Source organism: Hirundo rustica, chromosome 13, assembly GCF_015227805.2.
Source record: "Hirundo rustica isolate bHirRus1 chromosome 13, bHirRus1.pri.v3, whole genome shotgun sequence".
NCBI classification, from domain to species: domain Eukaryota; kingdom Metazoa; phylum Chordata; class Aves; order Passeriformes; family Hirundinidae; genus Hirundo; species Hirundo rustica.
This window is the reverse complement of record NC_053462.1, coordinates 10,107,892-10,132,522: the sequence shown is the minus strand read 5'-3', so window position 1 is coordinate 10,132,522 and position 24,631 is coordinate 10,107,892. Positions and strand designations below refer to the sequence as shown.

General features: G+C 37.7%; 1 long non-coding RNA gene across 1 annotated transcript in view; it reads left to right on the top strand.

Annotated features, from left to right (window-relative positions):
- The window catches only part of LOC131378648 (uncharacterized), a 31,818-nt gene extending 7,587 nt beyond the window's left edge, over positions 1-24,231 (top strand). Inside the window, exons 2-3 of the long non-coding RNA XR_009208306.1 lie at positions 17,360-17,440; positions 24,030-24,231. This is a non-coding gene — a long non-coding RNA (uncharacterized LOC131378648). The remainder of the gene's footprint in view (positions 1-17,359; positions 17,441-24,029) is intronic.
- The last annotated feature ends 400 nt before the right edge of the window (positions 24,232-24,631 follow it).

Genomic DNA, 24,631 nt, shown 5'->3' with positions numbered 1-24,631 from the left:
TGCTGTGGAAGTGTTGCAAAGCACCACAAATGACAATCCCACCACAGACCATCCTTCTGAATGCTTTGTCCTGCTAGAAATACTGCAGCTGGCACACCTCCAGGTCAAGGCTTTGTTTAAAGTCACAGTAAAATGTTTTCACCTGAGGACTGTAAAGTAATGCTATGGTATGAATCAGGCCAAAATCAAATTTTCTGACACATCATATTTAAAGTATTTGTAGGGAATTTGAGCCATTGGTTTTGAGAGAGACATTTAATTGGAAAATACCTCAATAAATTAGAGGAAACAATTCTCTTTGTATTTTTCTAAAGGAAGATTTGAAAAGTTTTCCATTTTGTTAATGTGTAATGGTAATGTAGAGAGATCTACAGTAATAGATTGCTTTGGGAGCAAAAACTGGTTTTAGCCAATGGTTTCTCAAAAAAAGTTATTCTGTGTGTTCCAGCTTCAAAGAAAGTAATAAAAATGGAATAGTTATTGGCTATTAGGCTGAGAATTATTATTTTTAAATAAAAAGGGTATTGATGACATGCATTTAAGAAATGGAAAAAGCCTGCTGTGGCCAAAGAGTTCAAAGAATGCTGGACATTGTCCTTCAAACTTAGAAGGAGCAGTATATTTATTCAAAATAGGCTTATAGCCTGAATAATTACAGAATTTAGCCCTGTAACCTGTAACTGGGCTGTATGATGAGTAGAAAAATGCTTCTGAGAAACGTCAAGGGCTTTTTAAAATAATAGTGGTAAACTAGTTCGGAAAGTATGTGGCATTTGGTATGTTTTTCATAGAAAACTTAAGTTGTCTTCCAAACACTTGGCTCTAGGTTAATTAAAGGAGAGGTGTTTTTTATGATCTAGAAAATACTAAATAATTTCATAGAATACCTAATGTCCTTAGGTTTATGTTCAGAATTAACTCTTTTAATCTCATAGGATGGGATTTTGTGTCTTTAATGGAAATGCTACATATTCCTGAAATATTTTTCTTATCCTAGTGCTCACTTATCTTTATGATTAGTGCTGCAGTTTTGCCATAAATTGATAACCAGGTGAAGAGCTAAAAATCTGAAGTGTTCCTTGGTGACAATATTGCAGCTAATGACTTAATTTTAAACAATAATTTTACTTTGCTAAGTCTAATAACTGTTTATTTGCATTTTATGCTGTTGAGTTATATATTTGTAGTTTCCCGAGGTGTTTTCTCAGTATTAATTTTGAACAAGTTTAGAAAAGAATTGTGCCGAGAAATAACTTTAGGTGATTGAAATCCAAGATCTTTTCGTTTATTCAGTTGTCTTTGTGACACTGCCACTCTTGAACAGTGCTTAAAGCACCTCTGATTATCGTTGTGCATTGCAATGCCCATCTTAGCAAGTGCAATGCAATAGTAAAAAAAGAAATTGCAGTTTGGGAGATAATTCACATCTTGCTGCTCTTGTGACAGTCCTCCTCTAATTGAACATTTTATATGTGCATCTGGGAAATTTTTTTAACTAAACTTGGGTATTTCAGGATGCTTTAAACAGAGGGAACTTCTAAAAGCTGTGCAGCAAACTCAGAGAGGTATCACCAGTTCTTTTTCAGCTGTCCTTGATTTTTCAGTGGCTTACATGTGTAATAGTGATTCATACTTCTGTGGGTTTTATATAGAAACTTTTTTAAATAGAGGAGGTTAACACTCAGAGCATTACAATCCACGGTATTAAATTTGTAGTCATTGAAGTCTTTATTTTTATTCCTTAAGTCAAATATAAAAATAAAACAACATACCCCATCTTGAGTGATATTAAGAAGCCTGTGTTTAAATATAAACCAAAATTACTGCTTTTGTCTTGCAGTGATTTATGTGAAACGATGTATCCACAGAGAATTCACAGAAGTCTTGAATTTGTATTAGTGAGTAGAATTTGAAGCTGTTTTTTAGATGGCCCAGTTTCAGAAGCAGACTAAAATTTGGCCTCTTAGTCACTTGATAGTAACTGTTGTATGGCCAAAGCAGATGGACTGCTTGATGCGCAGCAATTTTTCTTGTCTCTGATGTCTTGCCCTTAATCTTTCAGCACTTGTACACCACATGCAGCAGACAAAGCATCCATCAATGCAGTTAGTCATAACCAGATAAGTGAGATCAAAATTCCTGACTTCAACTCTACTTTATTTGCAAAATTTTTGTGCTTATAAACAGATGTTGGTGGTTCTTGTTCAAATCGTCTCTGAAAACACTTTGCCTAGCATACTGTATTAAAATCATGCTGTTGTTGTTATTGACACATGCAAGTCACACACTGAGCAGTAATGAAAAGCAGTCCAATCAATTTTGAATTTTGCATGCTGTCATAATTGTAATTATATTCTTTGCATCATACATGTGAAATTGGAATAAATAGGATCCTTACTGCGATGAATATTATAGGCAGTTTCTATTCCTGTGTTTTTCTTTCTTTTTGAGTGTTCCTCAAACATCTTGTCTAACAGATTTGACAGAAATAGCAACACATTCACTTTTTCATTAGCAACAGATTCTCTTATTAAATAGCTTGAAAATTTAATAATACAGAGCTTGGATCCACTGTCCTTATATAGCAAATGATGTGGGTAGCTCTCAGTCTTCCAAGGCAGTTTTATATGTGAATGTATTTGAACATTTGTCCACATGCATTTGTGGTATAAGTGCATCTGCACATTCAAGACAATTTTTTCTTTCTAACTCTCCTCTTATTTGGTGCTCAGAGATAATGTTTGTTTATAATTTTATTAATTTTAACTCTTCTCATCACTTTGGTATCCATCTCTGTGGTATCCATGACAGATGTGTGTTAATCTGAGCCTGGCTCCCTTTCTGTTGAGTCTTTCTCCTCTAGTGAGATCTATCTGTGCAAAAGCTGAATGCTTGGCTGTTACAATGAGTAGAGATTTCTCTTTCCATTTCATCCTGGCCCTCTGTGTTCTTCCATGGGGTTTGAACAACTTTACATATGGCAATGTGTTTTTAGTGCCTTGCTGGTAAAGGATTCCCTGGGATTCAGAAAGGTAGAACCAAAGCAGAATTTCTGGTGTCTCACAATATTTTGTGTAATGCCAACAAGGTAACTGATTATGAAATTGCAGAAATAGTACTTCAATTTGCACAATTAAAGTTTAAAATAGGGGTTTTTTTTCATGAATGGGAATGGATTTAACAGTATGTGTTCTGATGTTCAGTATTACTGGTTTAAGGTCATCTTTAGTTTTTAATCAAAGTATCTTAGAAATTTTAATTTTACAATGACCTAGAAACAGTGCCAGAACAAAACACTTTTTTTGGAGAACAAGGACCCTTTGTTCAGTGCACTTGAACATTAGATTTCACATGAAATTTTGAAATTATATTGTATGTAGAGTACTGTTTGATTCAACAATTGCATCAATATCTCATAAGACTGAGCTCTCCTGTAATCAGAAAACAACCAAGTAAATAAAACTGCATCACTGACAATACCAAAGATTATGCATTCTTTGCATCTGAAGAAGAGCCTGCTGGAGATTGCACACATATTTATAAGGCATCATAATGTCAGAGATGCACTGGAACGGTTTTGTATTTGGAAAAGTGGTTCAGCAGTTTCTGGTCACATGGAGGACTCTATACCACCTAAAAACTTTAACTATATGGGATTTATTTCTTGGCTAGTGTACAACCACTTAACGATAAAAATTAAACTCACGACTTTCACTACACGATCTTGTACAGATGTGTGCTGGACTTGAGAGTCTTTCAGAGTCTTCCTCAGATCTTTTTATTTTCAAAATTTTCTTTGGAAAGTGACCTGAGGTGGTGCCTGGTTCACTTCATCCTAATATGCTCAGCATGGGGAAAGAATTCACTCAAGTAACTGGGCAAAGCTTCCTTTGGACTTGCCTAAAAATCCTCATGCTGAGGGCATATGTTGAATGAAGGGTTATCCATATTAGTTTCCTCAAGTGTTTTGTAGTTGTTTTTTTTTTTTTTTTTTTTTTTTTTAATAATGAATTAATCCACAAGAAAGAACGTAAATACCTTTAAAACTTTTTTTTGTCATGGCTTTCTCTCATGAACCCTAAAATATTAAAGGGTTTGATTATGTTGCAGTTTTCAAATACATTTCTAGTATTAAACCTAATATTTGTTCTTGAAGCGATGGGTTCTTTTACAACCACAGCATAACTAAAAATTGCTACCCTTGATCATGTTGTGTATGGGTTAAAAGCTTTTCTCCAAAAGGTAAGTAATATTGGCAGTTTTGAGTGTATTTCTGTAATCATCTCTTATAACTCTTCTGATAGGCTATTCATAACTTTATTTTAGTTATTTTATCTTAGAACACAAATGTTGGAAACTGAAAGCTCACTCTTCTGACTCCTAAAGTATGCTCAGTAAAGGAAAGCTGAAGTGTACTGTCCTCTTGATGTCTCAAAACCAGAAACTTTGTACAGTGCCTGTTAAATTGCACTTGGCATCAAAAGGAAATGAGGAAAGGTGAGAGGATTCAGTCTTTAATTGGATACTGAACATGGAAAATTTTAATTGTGATTAAACTGAAATATTTTGTTCCACTGCTATTTTGTAATTGCTGTAGATTTTTTCATGTCTCAAACATGACTGGTTGAAGACCTCTAGAGTGCTGGACTCTTCGGGACTCAGTGTACCCAGAATAGGCTCTTGTACTAATACCAGATGCCAATACCTTTCTCACTTGTCCTGCTTCACGCTAAAAGATTCAAGTTGGTAAGCTGCCTTAAGTATTCCCATTCTGCAAAAACATTAAGTTCCTTGCTCTTGTGTGAGTAGGACTGGGATGCCGGATGGCACCAGTGCTGTTTTGTCTGGCAGTTACGTAGTGAGGCATTTAACTTGCCCAGAGTTTGGTTGGGTTTGTGTAGGTCAGTTCATTGCCTTTTTTCTCCTCTGTGACTGCAGGGAAGAGCGTGATTTTGGGGAGAGACAGAACCGTTGTCCAAATGTGCTTGGTACACAGGATGAAGTGTAGGGGGCAGATCTCCAGCTGAGGGTTTGCTCACTGGAATCTTGATGATATACAGACAACTTTGCTGATACTTTTGGGTTTTCTTTGATCCAAATTCTTAACTCATGAGACATCAACACTTATTTTTCATTTTCACATCAACTGTTATGTTTTCACTCCAACTCCCTGACAGCTTTAGACTGTCTGGTTATGCTATAGGAGGAATGAAAATAACAGCTTTATCATGGACAGAATATCACTGGTACTGTCTCCTACCGCTTTTCCTGTTTCTTTTGGAATGGAGGACCTATTTCAATGGTTTGTAGGAGGTTGATGGGCCCCAGATATCTTTGGGGAATTAATAATAAAACACAGAAAATATAACTTGGAAACTTAGGAGAAAGCTGTTTTATTATATGAAAGGGATGCCTTCTCTTGTAAATTTGAATCCTTCTCTCTTGCTGTACTAAAGTAGGTTTAGCTCAGAGCTATAGGAGGAATTGCATGTGTGACATAAATTAAGATAGACTGATTTAAAGTGCATGAAGCCATTTTATAATTTTTACCAGAAAAGGAATGAAAGATGTTTCTGCATACTTTTATTTTCTTTTACATGTTGGAACATTAGAATTTTATGAGCATTCATAAAGCTGTATTTTGCTTATTGTTACTTTCTAGTAGAAGTTTGGCTGGAATAAACAGTAGTGTCATTTGGGCTATAAACAGATCAAAGATTTAAGAACTGGTCTGCTGCATCTATTTAATAGGTATACAGCTAGCTAAAAGCTATAAAACTATTGGAATTAATTAAGTTTTATAGAATTTATTTGAACATATTTCCCACATTCTGTGGATGAGGAAGTGCTTTCAGTCAATTTTGAGTCCATTCCATTTAGGAATGGAGCAGAATGACAAAGTCTTTTGGATATAGTTAGTGCCCCAGGATCACAAGTGCAAAGCAGTCAAAGTATTGTGTTGCAAAACGTTATCAATAAGTTTGCCAAACTAACCAAGGGAAAACTGGTAGTTTTACTATGAATAAAAACTTTCATAGTCTCACTGTTTAGGTAAATTTCTAATTTCTAAATTTCTAATAATTCCTCTATCTGTAGATGTTCAGCATATATAAAATATTTCTTAATGATTTTAAAGGAACATGGTCTAAAAATGCTGAAAACCAACTTGCTTAGAAAGTGTTTCCAGGGGTGGGAGGTGTAACAAAGTTTTTGAAGCTTTGAAAATCATACCAGGTGAGGAAAATGAAACTTCAGATGCTGTGATGAGGGGTACCTGTACACAGCACTGTGGATAGGCTAAGCAGCCTGTGCAGGCTGTTCTAGTAATTAAGCTCAACTGCTTCTAAATACGGATCAGTACAGAAGCAGTTCATTTAGATATCTCTCCCCAGCATGGTGTTGTTATGCCTCTCATGACAAGGAATGGATGGCTTGTGCTGAGCTATGAATATCTTATTCAGGAGCCTAATAATTTCCTGTGTGGAAAAACTAAAAATATTTGGTATTTCTCATGTAGAAATACTGTTTTTCTGCTTACTTAAGCTGCTGTGTCTAACTGTTCTCAGTCAATGTGGATGTCTCAGTGATGCAGTGCTTTCCAGCCTGACTCTCCTGTGGAATTTTATGTTAAAAAGGGCAAATAAGAGATTATAAAATGTTTTTCATAGTAAACTTCAGACTTGGACTTTTTTGTGTTGGAGCCACACAAAATAATTGTTCATATAAAGATGGTTGTTTTATGGAAGTGAGTTTTCCATTTTGAAATTTGAGGGTTCAAAGGGCATAATTTCCATACCATGGGAGGAGTTTCCTTGCTTTTTGAGTGAACATGAATGTTTGCCTCTTACAGTTGTTCAACTGAACCTGTGCATGTGAAGACTTTTCTTCCACTGTTGTTAATGTAAAAGGCCTTGAAGGAGAAAGCTCCTTCACAGATAGTAAGCCACAGTAAGGAGTTTTAGCTTTGTGTTTATTTGCAGAAGTCTGGTTTGCTAGTACATTAGTCATTTTTTTAGCCTTACTCAAGCAAGATTCACGAGAAACTAAATGCAAGGCATTGTAAACCACAGTGCTGTGTTATTCTTTACAAGTCTCATATTCTTGTGAAGCCAGGCACTGTTACTGCTTAAGAGCTCTCTCCTTTTCCATCTGTAAGACAATAATTTCAGTACTAAATTGGGATCTGTGACTTTGTGTAATCTGGCTCTATTTTACAGGAGAGATGCCTGTTGCTAGCAAGAAGCTGGGGGTTTTATTTGTGCTTATTGGCTCTTTTTGAGTGTTGTCTGTCAGGTTCCATGGTGACTTCTTCTAAGGAAAGCAATCCACAGTTCAGCGTCTCCATACAGGACTGCAACAGGATTGTGCTTAATTTCTGTATTGAGCACAATTTGGTAGCCAAATGCTTGCTTTAATTGTTTATTTCAATCTTAATAGATGAATAGTAGATTGTCAAGGCAGTATCATCTACATCTGAGCGAACTATGATATGTAGCATTTGTTTGGGATGTAAAGCTGAAGACTGTGGATCTGAGATCCCATTTAGATTGCTAGTAAAGATTAAAACTTCCATCTTGAAACTTCTCTCTTGACTGAGCTTTGTTCTACAAATTATCTGAAGAAATAATACTGGAGATAATTACATTTCCTACAGCTGTTTCTTTAAAGATTATCCAAATGCATTAGTGCACCTGTAAAACGAAATAAAATTAAGTTAAATATGCTGCAACTAATATATATTCCCCACTTAAGATAAAGTACAGAAGACAATAGAAATGGAAAAGGAGTGCATTCTGGCTCTTGATGAAAATGGTGCTATTGAACTGTTTCCAGAACAACATGTACTTGGATCAGTATTAAAGGGAAGTATTGTGCATAGTCTAAGCCAAATGACCTAGTGCATTGGTAGTGCAGAGCACATTTCACAGTTATATAAATACCTAAACTGTTTTTTTTTTTTCAGTCTATAAAACAAGTAAATTAGAATTTTAGCTGAAAGTGAAGGAAAACTGTCTGCCTCAAGTATTTTTGTTCTGAAGTTGATTCCAGTAGCTGCCATATTATTATTAGAGGGAAGCAGGCTGCTAACTTGATTCCAGGAAATAAGATGTGTGACATGCTCCTCTATTTGACATTAAAGAGCCCCTCAAAGCTGCATTGTTATACTCACTGTGCCTTTAGGTAAAAATGTCGTTAGGCTTCCAGTTATTTCAGTTCTAAAAGTAATATTTTGCAATGAACAGGTCTTTCCTCCATTATAATGAATACCAATGAGAAGATCATTGCAAATGCTGGCAACAGGAAATATTTTTCAAGGAAGTGAAAAAGACTGTTGTCTCATTTCTGCTTTCATTCACTTATCTACATCTTTCACATTGCTTTGCTTGTTTTAATTTCCTTTCTCTGTCAACCACTATTTTTGCTCTGTGCTCATGCATGCAGTGGTTTGTCAAAGCCTGTTTTAGTCTATATGAGTCACTGAAGAATCTCGTGGAAGAAGTTAAACGCTTATGTCACCAATAAAAGAACATGAAATTTCATACTTTCTTCTAAAGGAGGCTGTTAATAAATGAGCAGAGTGTTGATGTCAGTAGAGGATCTGAAGTAGCCATTGTACTACTGTAAGTTTAAATAACTACCTGTAACTTAAAACATTAGTAATAGAAAATGTTTTCTTTTACATAGATTACAGAATGAAAAAGGAGGAAAGTGTGACATCATTAAACATCTGTTTATGTAGTAGTGCTTGTTGCAAAAAAAAATCAAACAGCAATATGCCCTAGATAATTTAAAGTCTTGAAAGTGTTACATAGATGTGTAGAGAACTTGTTCTTTTATGCAGATCTATCACAAATGAGTCAGAGACTGCAGGTCTGCTCACAAACATTGCGGTCATATTTGTCTCAAAATCAGGGTGTCTGGATAAATTGGTATCATAGATGCCAGGTTTTGGCCACATCTTTACTCTAGGCAAGTATTTGTTTACTCACAGCATTTTCACCTTATTTTTCTTTGCTTTCCTTTTGGTTTTCCTTCTGTGTTGTTTTTTTTGTAGCTCTGAGTGAAGGTAGGATAACTGATTTGAAGTAATAGAAGCCCAAACCCCTTTTTATTTTTGCTTAACATGAAACTTAACCAGTCTCCTTATGCAATAATTCTTAAAAACTTAGATCTTAGGGTATTGTGTTTTGTTTTAGTTTGATAGGTTGACATGAAATATTTACAAAATAATGTTTTTAAAATTCAATAAGCTTTTGGGCAATACTGTCAGCTAGGTTCACCCGAAGAAGAGGTTGTTTTCATTATTAACACTGGAGGATAATAAGAATGAGGAGTTTTTACACATTTTATTCCTTTCTATTGTCCTCTGCCTTAATCTCCCCATTTGTTTTCCATTAATGATCTAAAGCAACCTTTCCCTGACTCAAAACAATCTCGATCTTTAACTCTCTGCCTCTGAGAAAAAATAGGAAGCAAACTGTTCAGCTTTCACTGTTCTAAAGAGTGTCCCAAAAGCACCGCAAATGCATTTTGAAATATGACTTACTGCTCTGTCAACACAGGATTTTGTTATTATAATTTCAAATTTTAAAGCCATATTTTTGTTAATCCTTTGTCTTCTTTTCTCACTTATGTTATCTTCTAATATTTTGTAGAGAAACAATGCAAACAAGAAATATTTAATTTTTACTGAAGTTTAAACTTTTGGAATGTCTCAGAAGTCAAAGTTATAGTCTTATATTTGTTATATGTCTTCTTGAAACTTTCTGGAATGCTTGGTTAGCTTTTACTATATTTAATACAAATACTCAAATTTGGAATGTCTTTAAAGAGAACCAGTTACTTAGGTCAAAGTAGTAGTCATCACTTTGTCATAGGGCAAACTTACATTTTGTATTTTTTTTCCCCAAAAAACGGTGTAGTATTTTTCAGACTACACAGTACTAATTTAAAGTTATCACTGTTTGTATACATTATACTGGGGTACAGTTATACCTCACTCTTTCATAGTATAAATGAAAATTATATCACTTGACTTCCACAATAAGTATTTTATATATCTTATCTGATTGATTTTTTTTTTTTTTAATGTAGGGTCAGGAAATTATATTTTGATTGAAAGAATTTTGTTCTTATGCTGGTTTGTTACACAAACTCATGCTGATATGAATTTATACATTATACGTACAAATAGACCGTGAACATATATCCTCAGTTAACCTGTGGCATATTAAACCTCATCTAGCCGTGCTGGCACAATGTTTTACTTCCTGTACTTAGTTGTAATTAAAACAAGGTTGTAATACTTGAGTAGAGAATGCCTGTTTTAATATTCAGACTCACAATGTTCTGTAATGCATTGCTCTGTGGGACATTGATGTCTTCTAAACTTTTAATAGCTTAAGAAACTTGAAATTTCACTCTTTGTGGCCAGAAAAGGGCATAATATAATTCCAATTGTTCAATTTTAACTGAAATATGTTCCCGGTTCTGTTTACAGCTTTTGCCTCACTGCTCTGACCATGGAAATGATTTGCTAGACCCTCCTGCAATTGTTCTCAAAAACATGTCTGCTTGTAACTGTGAAATGCAAAAGGTAGACTTTAGTGATAGTTTTTATTTAGCTGGTAACTTCCTTTGAGTTCCTTTTTAGTATTTGTGTTAAATTTCCTGTTTATTTACACTTTGGCTACACTGAAGTTTCTATAACTTGTGAAATACATTTTAAAGAGACAAAGATTGAGATCCTAGTACAAGAGTTTATCATAAGATTCACTCAAATATAATTTTATTGTCACCCTCTTAATACTGCTTCTTATAGTTGCTGGCGTATGAGACGTTATCCTGGAATTTCCTAAGGAAAGGGTCAGGAAGTTGGGAGTGTATTTTTTGGCTAGGTAGATTAGGATGCCCATGAAATAAGCACTTGACTTATGGATTGACTCTTGGTCCCACTTGTAGTAGAAAGGTCATCTGTGCAGCCCTGTTCACAATTAAGGTAGTTGATGTATGAGAGTCTGAAAGTATCAGAAAGTTACCAAAGTTCTTGCTCTGAAGAGGGAGGAAAGTCAAGGTACCCATTAAGGAATACCATATAGGGTTGATTTTCTTGCAGATAATTTCTACAGAGCTTGGAAATAGGAAATTTTATACTTTGGCATGTTATAATGTAAAATTCTGCCCAGCTCTCTTTAGAATTCTTACTCATTTTAATCAGGCTTTCTCTCCTCCTTGTTGCCTGTAGAATATAGATTTTCCTCTTTTAAGACGCTAAGTTGTGGAAGGGAGGGTCAGGAGATCTTCCTCTACAGACTAAACTGGGACTTCTGTGTGGTTCCCCTAGTTCTGCCCCCATTTCATGTAGGCAGAAGGGTTGTCCTGTTGGTATAAGCAACTTAATGTCTGATGCAGGTAAAAAAGGTGTGTCATCTGTCTAGAACAGAAGTGCAGTCTTTCTCTAACAGAAGTTGTACCAAAGGGAGGAGATATTGTAAGTCTTCAGAAATGTGTTTGGTGCCCTACTTCCTTTAGGAGAGGAGGAGGTTTTCTATCAAGTCAATTCAAATTAATAAATGGAATATGCTTAGGCTTAAAACAGTCTGCTGCTATGGCATGTGTTAGAGCAGCTAGATACCTTTAAATGTTACAAAACTGTGGGATGCTGCTTAATCTGTTAATTTCCACTCACTTGTATATTTTGATAAACAGGGGGACTGGTACAGTTGTTTAATAAGCAGTCAAGGAAGATGTAGTGACAGTATGGCATAAGTGAGTTACAAATTTCATTTGAAGGGTTACAGTAATCTATTATATGCTTATTATAAACATAAGGACTTCATTTGATTAATCTAGAGGAGTTAAAGTTTGTTATTATGAATATATGGTAGCAAATATGGACTTTCTAATTGCATTTTATTTCATTGTTTTGGGGATGCTTGTAGCTTGAATGAAAAGGTTTTTTTCCAGTGTTTTATTCAAAGTTGTTTTGGCTATAGAGTCAGAGTTGTTTTGACAATAGCGATTGCTCTCTTGAATAAATCTTACTTGTTGATCCAGAAAAAAAGTGCAGATATTCTGAAATAACCTATATAATTGTTAAACTTGTGTAGATACTTTTAACACTGGAACAAATATTTATGCTGCACTGAAGTTCATTTCTTTAGTCTCTTATTAGAATTTTATAGGAATTGTAATTTACCAAATAAGGGAAATATAAAAATATCAGAAGCTTCACATACTTGGGAATTATTTCGGTATGAAAGTACAGTATATGCCGTTGTGCATTTAATACAGTCTTGCCTAGCTGTCTGATTTTTGACTGTTGTTGTGATCTGTTTTATGTAACTTATGGCAAGTTTACATATTTTCATGACTGTTAATACTAAATTCTATACTAGCAAAGGGTTTAGGAGTCCTTTACAGGGAAACATCCAATATCATGCGGTCATTTTGACACTTTATGAAATGGAAAAGGAGAAAAATAAATAGCACCAAGCCTGATAGAGTTCAAGAAGTGTTTGAACAATACTCTTGGGCACAGGGTATGACTCTCAGGGATGGTGCTGTGCAAGGCCAGGAGTTCCACTGGATGATCCTTGTGGGTCCCTTCCAACTGAGCACATTGTGATTCTGTGATCTGCTTAGTGAAATATCCATGTTTTATACTTAATTCTCCTGATACCATACATGGCTGGAAGTATTTATGTTTTTCTTCACTTAAAACAGTTCAGGAACTGACATAAAAAACTGCAGGCTCAAATCCTTGTTTTTTTAAAAAGGAAACCATAGGGGAGACAAGCTCAAGTGGGACTTTAGCAAGATACTGCTTGTAAATCCCACTATTGTGTCATCATCCCTGCCTATTGTCACCAATCACTGGGGTGTTTTGTTCATCCTGCTAAAAGTTCTTACTCATATTTATTAATCTAAGTATCAGCTTTAAAAGACTGACAGTAGTAATAAACAAAATAAGTAAGCAGTAATATACCTAGAATACAAAATGAATAGTTCACGACAGAGGATTTTTGACTGTGTAAAATGTGAAAAGTGAAAACAAAACCTGCCAGTGATTTTTTTTAGTAGGAAAGAATTTATATCTATCAAAATTAAACACATCCTTTGAGGGGTGTGTGAAACCAGCTGTGCTTCAGATTGTGTAACCAGCAATTGTTGCACATAGAATTGAGCTATGAACTTTAGCAACCAGTTAACTGGTGTTAAACAGTATGGCTGGCTTTTGACACTTTATATTGCCTTATGCTCTTAAAATTTAGGCTATGTGAATTAAGGACAAATGCTTTGTTAATTTGAAACTAGTGACCAAATTTGAGGTACTTAATTTATGTCACCTCTACATATGTGGGTGGCCAGTGATTTCACACTCAGTTCTCTGTTCCTCCTGCAGGCTGCAAGAAGTCTTCTCTGTCACTGTTAAGAATTGATTCCAGTTGGCTGCACCAAGTCTTTGCTTTTGTCTTGCATCAAAAGACGTCCAAGTTAGTGTTAGAGGCATGTCTTTAGAGTATCTTGCCATCTGCTGCACAGGACTATATGTTTGCTGGTTTTTCCAAATTTCAGCATTGACTAATTAAGACCATGGAAAAAGTGAAACAAAATTGAGGAAGGGAAAAAGTAATGGGACAGCTGAAAAGAATCACTGGTCTTCCAATACTCTTTAAATAAACACAAGCTGTTTCATGCACTGTACTTGTTTTCAGCCTTAGTTTTCTGTCTGCAGTATAAAGCATTTATCTAGGGGATCATATCTATTTATGCCAAAATGTTTAGCGAAATAAGAAGTGTTCTACTATAAAGGCTCTGAAATTGCAGCCTGTCTTTGTAACGCAACAGAAATTGGAGCTTGATCACAAGCAAAATACCAGAAATGTGATTTATTTTTTTTTAAATGTCTTCCCTTCTATTTTCTTGAAAATGAGAGTATTTCACTTTGAAAAGGTTTTAGGGAAATGTTTGATAGGTAGATATCTCAAAGGACTGACAGTATCACTTGAGTCTCAATGCTGTCCATTTGATCCCAAGAGCAGCTTAAGCAGCAGGTTTTTAGTTATTGTGAGAGATGAACAGTGATGTTTCTATAAGGGCTAAACCATTGTCAGGTGAGTCTGGAAACTGAGCTCAAAAGAATGAGACTTATTCTTTGCTATGTGTAATCTTCATTAAAATGTTCTATTAGTCTTTGTGCATTTAATTAGAGCTCTTTTTGTTGTGCCTAGGGCTGTCTTCTCTGAGCCAAGCAATGCAAAGAGCCTAGGAGGTATTCCCAAAAGTCAAATTTGGCACCTGATGTAGTAATTTACAACAGAGCTAGGAAGACCCAAAGTCAGTGGAGTGAAAAAATACACTTGAGCTATTTCTGTGTAATAGCTGTCTTTAAAATTGGTATGTACTATAAAAATGGAGTTAGATCTGAGAGATCAAACAACCTTTAAAAAACCCTAACAACAATGGCTAACAAACAGGGGCTTTTGTTTTAAATTCTTGTGTTTTTCGTTTCGAAATCTTGATGACCAGACAAAGCTTTGCTGTAAAGGGACAGGTAGCACTGCATTTGAACAGCTTCATCCAAGGGGTACCAATGTCTTTGGCATCCAAGTGTTTTGGTGTAAGCGCTTCTACTGGGGATACTGATTCAAAAACTCATTAACCAGTTAACATATTCAACTTAAAACAGAGCTTTAAAATATCATGCATTTTGAGTATTCTTAATGTAAAGGTATGCATAAATGCAGAAGGACTTCTTGAATCAGAACTAGAATTTTTTTGCTGTGGGTTTAGATAAATCCAAATTCTGATTAGAGAACGAAATCTACTGAAATAAATATAGGTTTTGAGGTTTTATGCTAATATTTAAACCATGTAGAATATCTACATTGTGCAAGTAATCCATATCTCAGAATTCCTAGTTTGAAGTCTGTGAATGTGAATACAAATAATCCAATTTCATGTTACTTTAAAAAGTATGCTCTCTGCTTGTTTTCAGGGGTCTACCCTAATGTGAACTTAAGTAAGAATTTTACCTAGTTTTTCTTTCTTGCTTTAAGAATTCATGTTCTCTGTAAGTGTCCATACCTAATACATACCATTCCACGATTTTTAAAATATGTCTGACATAACAAAACCATCAAAACATATATTTAATATGGGTTACAAACATAACTATTGTTTTCCCCTCTGTAGTAGAGCTTTCTTGACTTTCTTTTAATCCTTTCCAGAAGGCCAACATGTTTTATATGAAAACAAAGTTGGAATCATAAGCATCTGATTTTTTTTTTTTTTTAAACATCTCCTTACATGATAAAACCTTAACTTTTCATTCTTCCTCAGCAAGATTAAGTTTTTGTGTGTGGCCAGGGTACGGCTGCTGTCTGGGTAAGGGAACAAGCCATTGGCATGGCTGAAGCCCAGCGTGCTGTGCAGCACACACACACTGAATTAGATGGTGAGGCTGGCAAGTTATGTTCCTCATGTTCCTCTTCCTGTAAGGGTGCACCTGTGACTTCAGAGTCAGTGTCTCTCCTTTTTCTCTCTTCCTGTCTCTCCTCCTCCCTGCTTTCCCCCCTCACGCTTCTGCACATCATTTTCCTTTAATGCTTCATTCATACAGTTACAGAGCTTTGTAGTTCATTAATTTTTGATTTTTAACGTTCTTATTTTCATTGTAATATCTTACTTATACCACAATTTATAGAATAATCAAGATACATTGTTGTTAGTGATAAAGCATACAAGAGCCTGTTTTGTTGATGTTTAGGATGAAAAACGTTTTTGCAAAAACATTTCCTCCCTTTTAGCAATGAAATTCCTCATGATCTTTGTAATTCAAAGACATTTACTCACTTGAAATTTCAACTTATAAGTACAGCAGTATATTTTTCTTAATAAAAATGCCTCATGTAGTGGAGTACAGTAAAAGCACAAAATTTGAATGCCACCAGAGATATCCTAAGACTGATATTCAAGAAATAAGTTATCCGAAGTTTTTGAGTCCAGTGGTCTTTCTTAGGACTTTACCCAGTACAACTGAAATGAGCAGAGGTTTGAGGATATCATGAAGGATAAAAATCATAATCGCATCTGTTTCTTAATATGTTTGGAAGGCTTATAATTTGGCAGTAATTTATATGTATTTGTGTACTGGCCAATTTTTACCTAATTATATCCTTATTTTTCTAGGTGTTAATGAAAGCTCAAAGTGATCTTGGGGCTTATGTCAAGGAAAACATAATTGACTTGTTCATGAAACAGCAATGGAGAAGCGTTGTAATTGCAGATTCTCCTGCAAGCCTTTGTCAGTGCTTAAAAGAATCTTGCATTCTACATTTTTCTGAATACAGTACATAATTACTTGTATACAAGTTTTGTTTGCAATATGCTTTAAGTATTAATTTTGAACAGTAGGACAATTCCACAAGTGAATTGTGGCTTTTTCATATAAGCTTGTATCTCTAGGAGTGTACCTCACTAACAGCAAAAGAAAATTGAAATATGAGGAGTGATTAAACCTTATTTTGGGGTTACTCTGAGTGTAGTGTCCGTAACACGAGTGCTGCTGAGGTGCTGTATCGATCAGTGGCAGGAGCACTCGCCCTGTGTGGTTGCTGTGGCTGCTGTCTCATCATGCCCTGGCTGCTGCCCTGGTGCCAGCCAGGCTCACTGTGGGTGCAGGAAAGCAGCCTTGGCTGACTTGTGCACACTGCTGCTGCAGCACCTGCAGTACATTCTGTCTGTGTCAAGCACTTGCTCTTGGCTGCTGAGGAACTTTTGAACTCTTTTAACACCTTTGAAAATGGTAGCATGCTCATTTGTTGGAGATGGTCGTGAGTGTTCTTGTCAATGCAGATGATATCTGAAAAGTGCTGAGCACCACAAACAGCTTTCTAGACACTGTAATACTCAGCTTTGCCTTGCTTAGCAGTCCAGCAGCTTTTTAACAGACCACCTGTGCATGCACAAAGAACCTCTGCACTTCTAAAGTTATTATATTGATAATGGATTCCTGAGTGCCTTTGGACAGCCTGTGGTCAGAGCTGTAAGGCTCAGGAATACTCAGCACGTTCTCCAGAGCTTGTAATCCTCCAAGCATAACCAATCCCTTACTGACACACAATTTACAAAGGTTTTGAAGTGAACTAAGGATTATAGGGTTTACAGTTAATATACCATAGGTCTACAAATGGAAAATATGTACTTTCAAGAGTTACTTTTCTATTTCTGCTTGTAATATATATGTGATAGTGACAGCCTTGTTATATCAAAATGCATAGTTTAGACTGGGAAAATCAGTTTTGCTGAATCAATTTTACTGTTTCATAACTTATTTGAATTGTTTTTTGAACAGATTTAAAGTACAGGAAGAAAATCTAGCATGAGTACTAATCATGGAGGATTAGGACTTCAGAGAACAGACGTTCAGAATTAGGTAAGAACAATTTTTTTCTCTTGAAAATATAGTCCACTGTTAGAGTTACCACAAAGATTGGTTCTACATGCTGAAATATCCATCTCAAACTTGTTATTAGTCAGAGTACATCCTCCTAGGGTGTGAGATTATTTAAGTAACTAGTTACTACAGTGTTATCAGCTCTCGTATTCAAGACTGGGAATACGCGGCCATTTTTGAATGTGATTTCTTCCTTTGGTGTCGGTTGTGTCTCAAGGCGTGTCCGTGTCCTTCACACGAGGGGTGGGGTAGCCGTGTCCCCGCTGCCGCCCGGGCCGTGCCGGGCGTGGGGGTGAGCGGCGCCCGCGCTCTGCAGGGCACGGCTCGGCCCGCAGGGGGCGCGCGGGAGCGGCAGCGCCGGGCCTGGGGAGCTGCAGGGCCCAGCGCCGCGGAAAGGGAACTCGGAGGGGAACCCTTCCCTGCTCCTCTGGGGCTCCTGGAGACCCCGGCACCGCGGAAAGGGAACTCGGGGCGAACCCTTCCCTGCTCTTCGGGGGCTCCTGGAGACCCCGGCACCGCGGAAAGGGAACTCGGGGGCAACCCTTCCCTGCTCCTCTGGGGCTCCTGGAGACCCCGGCACCGCGGAAAGGGAACTCGGGGGGGAACCCTTCCCTGCTCCTCTGGGGCTCCTGGAGACCCCGGCACCGCGGAAAGGGAACTCGGGGGCAACCCTTCCCTGCTCCTCTGGGGCTCCTGGAGACCCCGGCACTGCGGAAAGGGAACTCGGGGGGAACCCTTCCCTGCTCCTCTGGGGCTCCTGGAGACCCCGGCACTGCGGAAAGGGAACTCGGGGGGAACCCTTCCCTGCTCCTCTGGGGCTCCTGGAGACCCCGGCACCGCGGAAAGGGAACTCGGGGGCAACCCTTCCCTGCTCCTCTGGGGCTCCTGGAGACCCCGGCACTGCGGAAAGGGAACTCGGGGGGGAACCCTTCCCTGCTCCTCTGGGGCTCCTGGAGACCCCGGCACCGCGGAAAGGGAACTCGGGGGAACCCTTCCCTGCTCTTCTGGGGCTCCTGGAGACCCCGGCACTGCGGAAAGGGAACTCGGGGGGAACCCTTCCCTGCTCCTCTGGGGCTCCTGGAGACCCCGGCACCGCGGAAAGTGAACTCGGGGGGAACCCTTCCCTGCTCCTCTGGGGCTCCTGGAGAACCCGGCACCGCGGAAAGGGAACGCGGGGGGAACCCTTCCCTGCTCCTCTGGGGCTCCTGGAGACCCCGGCACCGCGGAAAGGGAACTCGGGGGGGAACCCTTCCCTGCTCCTCTGGGGCTCCTGGAGACCCCGGCACCGCGGAAAGGGAACTCGGGGGAACCCTTCCCTGCTCCTCTGGGGCTCCTGGAGACCCCGGCACCGCGGAAAGGGAACTCGGGGGGGAACCCTTCCCTGCTCCTCTGGGGCTCCTGGAGACCCCGGCACTGCGGAAAGTGAACTCGGGGGGAACCCTTCCCTGCTCCTCTGGGGCTCCTGGAGAACCCGGCACCGCGGAAAGGGAACGGGAACCGTGCTGCTCCTCCGGGGCTCCTGGAGAACCCGGCACCGCAGAAAGAGAACGGGGGAACCGTGCTGCTCCTCTGGGGCTCCTGGAGACCCCGAGAGCTGCAGGGCTCGGCGCTGCAGAAGGGGAACGGGAACCCTTCCCTGCTCCCCTGGGGCTCCTGGAGAAACCTCAGCACTGAGGAAAGGGAACGGGAACCCTTCCCTGCTCCTCTGGGGCTCCTGGAGAAACCTCAGCACTGAGAATAGGGAACGGGAACCGTGCTGCTCCTCCGGGGCTCCTGGAGACCCCGGTATTGCAGAAGGAGAACGGGCACCCTGCTCCCCTGGGGTCTCCTGGCCACTGCTGCTGCTGCCGTACAGCCTTGCTGCTACTTGCTGATACTGCCTGCTTTTGTGCAAACTTATTCTTTGCACTGTTGCCTGAACAGCCTTCTGAAACATGTACAGATTTTTGGAATGAAGCATCAAGAAATCATCTGTGAAGATATCATCTGCCACGTGTTTTGGCCATTTTAGAAGTTGGATATGCTGAGACTTGTTTCCTTTATATTAAGAAAGTAAGCTGAGTAACTTCTAGAATAAAAACAGCAAAAATAAAATAATGGATATTGATAACACCTGTTAATTATTTCAGTACTGTGGTTAATAGAAGTGCAAAAGTGGGGTAAAAAATACCAATTTAGTTTGATCTCCCTTGGGTGAGATATATGAGCACACTCAGATGTGCCCTACAGCCACAATCTACCTTATTGCCTACGGGGTAGGTCAGCTAGGGTGTTGTGCTAAAACACTAAGCTACTGTTACGAGACAGGAATTAAGACACTTAGAAAACACTTTAAAACCCTTTTTATGCATGTCCTGCCTGTAGTAGTGTTCCATCCAAGAACAGCTTCTAAGTAACACTTTAATTTGCACAGTGCCAGTATGATTTTGGTCGGTGTGGGTTGTGTTTGGTTTTTTTGTTTGTAGTTTTGGGGTTTTTTTTCCCCTCTAGAACAATTCAGCAGTGTTTCCTTGGTATTCAGAGAGAAAACTTCCTGAGCAGAAATGAGACCAGTAGGCTCAAAAGGTTATCAAATAAACTCATGTAATACAGTGCTTGTTTTACAGTCCTTGTTTCTACTTCTAATTTTCTCCTTTCCTGTTCCTTTCCTTCTTAGGAATATCCTTACAGGATATTCATACAAGAAGCACCCCAACAATGAGACAAATTTATTAAAACTAAATGTTACTTCTGAACAGCTTTATGCCAGACATATTTAAATTTAAACTTGCACAAAACATTTAGAAAGCAAAACAAAATACATTTCTGGCAGAAAACTTCTAATACTAAAATTAAGAAAAAAGTTAAAAGTAAGAAGAATCTGCTGACAGACTTTCTGACGACCTCATGGTTTTTGTCGAGTGGCCATGTTCCATCCTTACCCTCTTTTTGCTTCCATTCAAGAAAAAAAGAAATATCCATTTGGACAAAATTAAGAATTTTAGTTTTCAGTCACTCTGTGGAAAAAGTGTACAAGTGAAACCAAGACTCGTTTTGTTACAAGTCCATCATTGGTATTTAATGAATCCCTTAGCAGTTAATGATTATGGTCTGGTAAGTAAGTTTATCTCACCTTGTTCCTCCATTCCTGCTGCAATTGTGTATGTTCTGTTTCAGGAAACACAGTTCTCAGAACTGCTTCAGTATTAAAAAAATGTTTTTTTAAAATGAAAAAAAAATCCCAGAAGTAGTATTCTGTACAGTTTTTTAAAATAGATTTTACTGAAGAGGGTCTTATATTCAAAAATGTTTCACACGATCCTCTCCATTCCTTAGTAAATGTGCTATTGCTGCTCTTCAGTGCTTGTGTGGGAGTAGCCGCACAGGACCAATGCCAGTTAACTGGAGTTTAGGTAAGCAGATATAGTACAACTTTCTTCCTCATTTTTCTTAAGAACAGACCTTGTGCTTAAAATTATCACTATGTCAAATTAAGGCTAACTGTTACCTTCTTGGTGGATTTTCTAAACACCAGTATTTGAGTGCCAAAGTAATTTGATTTGATTAGAAAATCTGGTTCCACTGTAAGAACAAGTCTGTGTTCCTTTTATGTGCTTAGGGTATAAATTCTTTAACAAGAAATCTAAATCTTAAATAGTGTTTCAAAATAATTTGGTAGGGTTCTGGGCTTCATTCATGATGATGTCCATGATGAGCTGCATTAGAAGATACAAATAGCAGTTCTATTCTCAGCCTCTTCTGACTTTTGACTCTGCAATCCATGCTTTCCTCACTTCAGAGCATTTTTTTTCATGTTTCACTGCCATATCCTGTGATTAACAGCATTCCAAGATTTCTGATGGTTCTGTTTTTTTCTTTTCAGAAAAATTGCTCTTTATATTTTAATGTAATCCTTTTTAGGATAAATTAAGTCACGTGATATATATACAGGGCTACGGAATTTGTGTTCCTGACCACATTCTGTGTGTTTAGCTGTAGCATTAGATACAAATCCTGAAGAGGATTGCTGGAGGTTATGTAATGATAACTTCAAAAGTTACAACAGGACATTCTTCCAAGTACTGAGTCAGAGAAACACATTCCTGTACTAAATGCCTATTGAGTTGATAGTTCAATTTAGTAAGTCTTTGTTTACTCGCAGTGTCAGCTGGAAAACGGAATGTTTTTCTTTAGTAGCCAAGTTAAGGGAGTTGTTTTCTTTTTAGCATTTAGTAGGTAAAAGTGAAATCAGTTTTGCAAGAAAATATGTTTTATAATCTTGTTTGTGTTGAGATAATATATGCTGTGTATGTGTCTATGTACAGATAAGAGAACAATTTATAATGTTGAGTAGGATTCTGTGGCTTAAAATTTGGATTTGTTACAAAAGAAGATACCCTACGCATAAAATTCCAGGAGTGATCAACATCTTATTGTTTTATAATAGTTATGAAACCAACTGACTTACCAAAAGTTTACAGGTTCTTGCTATTGAGGCTGATTTGGAGAAAATTCTTTGAACTTGACTGTCTGTGTTTAAGGTGTGCCTGGTTGTTGAGTCAGTCCTTTAAAAAAAATGAGTCTCACAGCTGATTAGGAAACAGGAAGGCAGTTACTTGGCAATAGGAGATAAAGCTAATGACGTCTGCATGATCAAAAGTAAAGGCAAATTTAGAATTTAAAATGTCAATACAAATTATGGTTTATTAATGGAATTGTATTTCTAGCAGGCCCATTACTTTTTAATTTGAATAATTACTTTTCCTTTTGTGGAAAAAATAAGACCTACTCAGATCAACCATTATATTTGGCACTTGAAAGGAGCTATGACAAAGAAATAGAAATTAGTTTGTATGGGGTGAACTTAAACTGAGTCAAACCAACGTCTAATCCAAGGTCGTATCTTTAGCAGTGACCAAGAGCAGGTGCTAAGGAAAGAACAAACGAAGAGGACAACCATTCCAAATTCCTTGTGCATCTTCTTACAGTCTGATTTTCAGAAAGATGTGTGGTTTTTTACTAGCTCTTGATGGGGTGTTTTTGTCCTATAATTTTAGTTATGTTTAATTTTAGAACATGGTAAATTATAGCTCCCACAAAATCTTCCAAAGGGTTATTATTTTCCTAAAATGTAAGGTTATTGTTGCAAGTGTTTGCATTAAACATAGGTGTAATGGACCATGACTGAAGGACTCGAACATGTCACTGTTTTTATAAAATGGGGGCTGACAGTTCTTACTATTGTCTGTTGTATTCACCGCCCATTGTTTAAGTGTAGGACACAGCCCATGTAGCAACAGAGAGTATGAGCAGAGTTCTTGTTCTCTGCCTGCTGTCATCCTTTTCACTCAAGGTATTTACTGAATACTGCATTGAATCCTTTCAACTGCCATCCTAAAAGCTTAGCTTTTCTTGTCCTTTAAGGAGACTTTTTTTTTGGTTGAAAGTGGTGCATCTTTTGCTATTAGCTGAAATTTCTTTCATGGCTTCATTTTACTCATGCCTGTGTCTTAGGAGTAAAAAATAATCTAAGCTTGTTGCACAAAGATGTAGTTATTTTTCCCACTGTGAGCTGTATATTCAAATGCTGGACCTGATGGAACTTCTGCTGTTCAGAGACAACATGAGCCTCAGAATGTAGTACAAGGTATCTGTATTAGGGCTCCCTTAGTCACATGCAAGCAGCTCAGAATTAATGCTTCAAGAAAGCAGAGGACTTTTGTATTAGTCATCATGTTTTGATGATCTGTAATGTTCAGCTGACTAATGTTCATATTAAGAACACAGTGTGGTGGGATTAGAATATCAGACACTATTAAGCATAGAAATGATTTACGCTTAGTTAATATTTGTAACTGCTGTTTATTTTACTGTCAGATATGTGGAAGATCCTTTTTATAGAACAATAGCTGCATGAGACTCTGCAGTAAAATGTAACTTTCTAATTAATTGATGGGCCTTCTTAAAATGATATAAGATGACTTCATGATGAAAAATGGCCTGAGTTGTTTGCTTACATTATTTTATCTTGTTCTTACTAGCTTTGCCCTATAAATTTGTCAGAACCTCAAATTCCAGCAGCATATTGTTGAAGCAAGAGAGAGTAAAATAGGCCTCCATAAAATATTCAAGCAATGGATTGTTCTGTAATAGTTGTATTTTATGTTTTGCTATGGTCACCTAGGCCTGGAAAGGGTTATAATTAGTATCAAGTTAGTTTGTGTTTTCTTACCTGTTTTGGTGGGAAGAAGAAACAGTGCAAGGGGGGTTTAGCCAGGATGTGTAAGGAAAGGAAGAGAAACTGGCTTAGAAAAACAATAATCATAGCGATAAATTATTTTGCATAGGTTTCTTTTTAACCATCCCTTGTGGGATGAGAGGGACTGTACAAACTTAGTCACGAAGGCAAGTGTTGATATGAACTTTGAATGCTTCTGGCACTTATTTCAAATTTCCTGTAATCTAAGATAATGTTTTCTATTGACAGTAATTATATCTATTGTCTGAAACTGTCTATGCAGCAGCTTAATACTCTGCCATCTGTTTTTCAGCTGTTGAGTAGAAGTAAGTTTGTTCTCTTGGCTTGCAGGTGTACACATAGGAGTTGGCATCAGTGGCAAGGAAGGTATGGAAGCAGCCTTAGCCAGTGACTGACAGCCCAGTTCAAATACCTCCAGAGGCTCTTGGAGATTCCTGGCAGGCATTCCTGTTTGAAAATGTGCAAGTTCCTACGCTTCCACAAAATCTTACTTTTACACTGCTCTGTTTCTGCTCTGTCATCTGTGACTTCTCCACTCAGGTTTGTTTCAGGCTTTTTAAGTTTATAAGTGAGCAAAACTTGCACTCTTTAGATACCTAGAAGTTACTGGAAGTCTGAAGAATGAATTAGGTAATCTAAATATTTGAGTACATGAGTTTTGGAAGTTAAATAAAATAATTGTTTCTTTTTCTGTTTTGAAAACATAAATGTATCTGACTGCAGTTACTACGCTTAATGATCTCCTTCATTTTCCCAGTTTGTTGAGACATACTGTTTTCATGTGTTATAAACTTCTGCCTCATACTTAGAAAGAGAACCATATGTTGTGCTTTAGTGGTAAATCCTAGGGATTGTCTGTGTGGTTGTAAGGGGTGTGTAGATAAGCCATAACAAAATTACTGCCCCTATCTAAACTCCATCTACCATAGAAG